This window comes from Mya arenaria, chromosome 5, assembly GCF_026914265.1.
Source record: "Mya arenaria isolate MELC-2E11 chromosome 5, ASM2691426v1".
In the NCBI taxonomy this organism is placed as follows: domain Eukaryota; kingdom Metazoa; phylum Mollusca; class Bivalvia; order Myida; family Myidae; genus Mya; species Mya arenaria.
In genome coordinates, this window is record NC_069126.1 from 58,033,730 (window position 1) to 58,039,605 (window position 5,876).

Sequence of the window (5,876 nt, forward strand, 5' to 3'; positions counted from 1 at the left end):
CCTGTTGCAATTCAGAAAGGAAGCGTGCCTGTGGAATGCCGTTGTTTACACCTAATTTGAGGATTATTTTGAGCCCTTAAAGTGTTCAAAGTAAGCACCAAAACACCTTTGGTAATTGAAAATTTTCAAAGGATATTAATTCAAAGTTTATCGGCAAACCACATGAAATAGCCTTTGGCCATTAACAACAGAAATATGGCAAAATTTCATTAATACATAATTTCAACTATAGAGAATTACAGAATAAGTATAAATTAACATTATTTAAGGATATAAAAAAACATGTTATTACATGTAAAGATAAAAAAATGTTTAACATTGTTATGAAGGAGAGGAAAGAGAGTACTGCTATTGTATACGTAAAGTATTTGTTAGATCTATGGCTTCTTTAATGTAGTTAAGTTTGCTACATGTGTCATGTTTTTTGCTTAACATAATTTGTTTAATCATAACTAAACTTGGCAATGATATTTTAAGCGTAATAAAACTGAAATGGTAATTGAGTCCGAAAGGACCAGACTGAATAGGTAATTGGGCCAAATTGACCTGGATTCAGACAGGATTGTGGCTGCCCTGAAGTAAAGAAAATTCACAATGGTTTTATCCTGCTTGTAACTTTGCACGTTGGACCTTATCCTACTTGTGTATGTACTGGTTGAGAGTCCAAATCCGAACACATTTTTACAATTATGTTTGAGATTTTTTGTCCTAGCTAGTTAACTTTTCATATGAAACATCTTTGATTAATGAGTTAACATCTATGTAAGCATTGTTTTTTTTCAATTTATGAGGAAAATGGTAACAGTATACCACCTTTCAGTTAACCCTACAGTATGGAGTATTCAAATCCCGAACACTTTTAAGAAAAAAATACTTTCAAAAATAATGTATTATTTTAAAAACGTTTTGCTAAATTTTGATGAACAGATGTTTAATACAGATAAGTGATTTAAATTGGAATTGAAATTAAACAAACTTATATTCAAAACTTGATTGTTTATGTCTTGCCAAATGTCAACCTTTTAAAAATGCATATGTACATGAAGTTTATAGTAATAATTATTTTATTTAAATTTACCACTTGGCTGCAGAATTTTGTTTTACAAAATTTACGTTCAAAAATGTTTTCTAATCACACTGCACATTTTCTATTTATAAACATCCAACAAATGTAGTTCAACAACACTGTGTGTTTTATTTATCAGTGTTTGTATACCACGTGATAAATGACGTCACATAATATTTTGACAGTGCCCGATCAGACTGCCGTATTGTGATAAGGTTTGTCGAAGTGTTTGAAGAAACTAGACTCTCAATCAAACTCTGGTAAAAGACCGAATGAGGGGCTCCTTAAGAGGCGAAGACTGCGCTATGTTTCATCGGAAATGGTGAAGAAAAGTGAAGTTTTTTTTGTTTTATGTCGTCATTCGAAGCTAAATATTGCCTTCTGACGTAGCATTTATGACGTAATTTATCACGTGGTATACACACACTGTTTATTTATGATGATCTTTATGGGAACAGGAAAGGTTAAGTCCATGAAAGTGGTAGTTGTCAGTGTTACAGGAAATACTTATAAACCAATGTTAACTGATAAATAAGTATCCCTAAATGACCATTACCGGGACTCAGACTCTTAGGCCTAAATACTGCCATCCTTGACAGCCTTCATGTACAGTTTATTACACTGTGTGACTGTCAAGAAGCTGATTTAGGTGGAAATACTGCCCTCCTTGACAGCCCCCTGTACAGTTTATTACACTGTGTGACTGTCAAGCAGCTGATTTAGACCTTAATACAGCCATCTTGACAGCCCCCCTGTACAGTTTGTTACACTGTGTGACTGTCAAGCAGCTGATTTAGGCCTTAATACTGCCCTCCTTGACAGCCTTCCTGTACAGTTTATTACACTGTGTGACTGTCAAGCAGCTGATTTAGGCCTTAATACTGCCCTCCTTGACAGCCTTCCTGTACAGTTTATTACACTGTGTGACTGTCAAGAAGCTGATTTAGGTGGAAATACTGCCCTCCTTGACAGCCTTCATGTACAGTTTATTACACTGTGTGACTGTCAAGCAGCTGATTTAGGCCTAAATACTGCCCTCCTTGACAGCCTTCCTGTACAGTTTATTACACTGTGTGACTGTCAAGCAGCTGATTTAGGCCTTAATACTGCCCTCCTTGACAGCCTTCCTGTACAGTTTATTACACTGTGTGACTGTCAAGCAGCTGATTTAGGCCTTAATACTGCCCTCCTTGACAGCCTTCCTGTACAGTTTATTACACTGTGTGACTGTCAAGCAGCTGATTTAGGCCTTAATACTGCCCTCCTTGACAGCCTTCCTGTACAGTTTATTACACTGTGTGACTGTCAAGCAGCTGATTTAGGCCTTAATACTGCCCTCCTTGACAGCCTTCCTGTACAGTTTGTTACACTGTGTGACTGTCAAGCAGCTGATTTAGGCCTTAATACTGCCCTCCTTGACAGCCTTCCTGTACAGTTTGTTACACTGTGTGACTGTCAAGCAGCTGATTTAGGCCTTAATACTGCCCTCCTTGACAGCCTTCCTGTACAGTTTATTACACTGCGTGACTGTCAAGCAGCTGATTTAGGTCTAAATACTGCCTTCCATGACAGCCCCCTGTACAGTTTATTACACTGCGTGACTGTCAAGCAGCTGATTTAGGCCTAAATATTGCCTTCCATGACAGCCCCCCTGTACAGTTTATTACACTGTGTGACTGTCAAGCAGCTGATTTAGGCCTAAATATTGCCTTCCATGACAGCCCCCCTGTACAGTTTATTACACTGTGTGACTGTCAAGCAGCTGATTTAGGTCTAAATACTGCCTTCCATGACAGCCCCCCTGTACAGTTTATTACACTGTGTGACTGTCAAGCAGCTGATTTAGGCCTAAATATTGCCTTCCATGACAGCCTTCCTGTACAGTTTATTACACTGTGTGACTGTCAAGCAGCTGATTTAGGCCTAAATACTGCCTTCCATGACAGCCCCCCTGTACAGTTTTTACACTGTGTGACTGTCAAGCAGCTGATTTAGGCCTAAATACTGCCTTCCATGACAGCCCTCCTGTACAGTTTATTACACTGCGTGACTATCAAGCAGCTGATTTAGGCCTTAATACTGCCCTCCTTGACAGCCTTCCTGTACAGTTTATTACACTGTGTGACTGTCAAGCAGCTGATTTAGGTCTAAATACTGCCCTCCATGACAGCCTTCCTGTACAGTTAATTACACTCTGTGACTGTCAAGCAGCTGATTTAGGCCTAAATACTACCTTCCATGACAGCCCCCCGTACAGTTTATTACACTGCGTGATTGTCAAGCAGCTGATTTAGGCCTAAATACTACCTTCCATGACAGCCCTCCTGTACAGTTAATTACACTCTGTGACTGTCAAGCAGCTGATTTAGGCCTAAATACTACCTTCCATGACAGCCCCCCTGTACAGTTTATTACACTGTGTGACTGTCAAGCAGCTGAATTAGGCCTTAATATAGCCATCTTGATAGCCCCCCTGTACAGTTTGTTACACTGCGTGACTGTCAAGCAGCTTATTTAGGCCTAAATACTGCCCTCCTTGACAGCCTTCCTGTACAGTTTATTACACTGTGTGACTGTCAAGCAGCTGATTTAGACCTAAATACTGCCTTCTATGACAGCCCCCCTGTACAGTTTGTTACACTCTGTGACTGTCAAGCAGCTGATTTAGACCTAAATACTGCCATCTTGACAGCCCCCCTGTACAGTTTGTTACACTGTGTGACTGTCAAGCAGCTGATTTAGACCTAAATACTGCCATCTTGACAGCCCCCCTGTACAGTTTGTTACACTGTGTGACTATCAAGCAGCTGATTTAGACCTAAATACTGCCATCTTGACAGCCCCCCTGTACAGTTTGTTACACTCTGTGACTGTCAAGCAGCTGATTTAGACCTAAATACTGCCATCTTGACAGCCCCCCTGTACAGTTTGTTACACTGTGTGACTGTCAAGCAGCTGATTTAGACCTAAATACTGCCATCTTGACAGCCCCCCTGTACAGTTTTGTTACACTGTGTGATGGTCAAGCAGCTGATTTAGACCTAAATACTGCCATCTTGACAGCCCCCCCTGTACAGTTTGTTACACTGTGTGACTATCAAGCAGCTGATTTAGACCTAAATACTGCCATCTTGACAGCCCCCCTGTACAGTTTGTTACACTGTGTGACTATCAAGCAGCTATTTTAGGCCTTGATACTGCCTTCCATGACAACCTTCCTATACAAGTTATTACACTTTTTGACCATCAAGCAGCTGATTTAAGCTGAAATACAAGGTAGTGCATTTTAAAAGTGTTGGAAAGCACTCTTGTTTTGGAAAGTTGAACAGCACTTGCCTAAAATAAAACTTAAGTTGAAATATACAACAATTACTGCTCTCAATAAGTGGTAGTTTTTGTTGATATATTTGCGCTTTACTGAACCATACAATGTTTAAATATCACTACCGGTAATTTACTTTTATATTTCTTTTTTCGGTATAACTGCAAATTACCGTATATGACATCGTTTTTTTTGTTCTTTTTTTCAGTCATATTTTGTGACAGACTATGACCCTACCATTGAGGATTCATACGCCAAGCAGTGTGTCATTGATGGAGATGTGGCACGGCTGGACAGTAAGTGTTGGATTTGTCAGAATTATATTGTAATACAAACAGGAAGACCTGTTTCAGAAGTAAATGCTGAGTTTACTTTATTTTGCCTCCAAAAGTGGCTTGTCACATTATATTCAAAACTCAGGCTTCTAAAAAGTTCAGGTTGAACCTTATCAAATGATAGAGAAACCGATCCGATACTATTTATTGTACTTTATTAAAATTTGAACTGGCCCAATTGCCATTTGAACCGTCCATAACGGCAGTCAATTCTTTCTGGCAACACTAGAAACTGTACACTGCAGTAACTACTATTAAACATAATATTATATCCATAGTGTTATTTTGGTATGTATAATTTCAATAGCTTGGGTTGAAGATTCTTTAACTATTACTTAAACAGCAAGAAAAATGGTTAACCCTTTTCAAATCAGGGGCATCCCTTAAGGCATCCTCCAGTATGCCCTGACAATTAAATCATAGGCAGTCTCCAGAATGCCCTGACATATAAACCAGGTGTACCTAGGCATACACCAGTATGCCCTGACATATAAACCAGGGTGTACCTAGGCATAGACCTGTATGCCTTTACATATAAACCAGGGGCATACCTAGGCATACACCAGTATGCCCTGACATATAAACCAGGGTGTACCTAGGCATACACCAGTATGCCCTGTCATATAAACCAGGGTCATACCTAGGCATACACCAGTATGCCCTGTCATATAAACCAGGGTCGTACCTAGGCATACACCAGTATGCCCTGTCATATAAACCAGGGTGTACCTAGGCATACACCAGTATGCCCTGACATATAAACCAGGGTGTACCTAGGCATACACCAGTATGCCCTGACATATAAACCAGGGTGTACCTAGGCATACACCAGTATGCCCTGTCATATAAACCAGGGTTGTACCTAGGCATACACCAGTATGCCCTGTCATATAACTCAGGGTGTACCTAGGCATACAACTGTATGCCCTGTCATATAAACCAGGTCGTACCTAGGCATACACCAGTATGCCCTGTCATATAAACCAGGGTCGTACCTAGGCATACACCAGTATGCCCTGACATACAAACCAGGGTCGTACCTAGGCATACACCTGTATGCCCTGTCATATAAACCAGGGTCGTACCTAGGCATACACCAGTATGCCCTGTCATATAAACCAGGGTCGTACCTAAGCATACACCAGTATGCCCT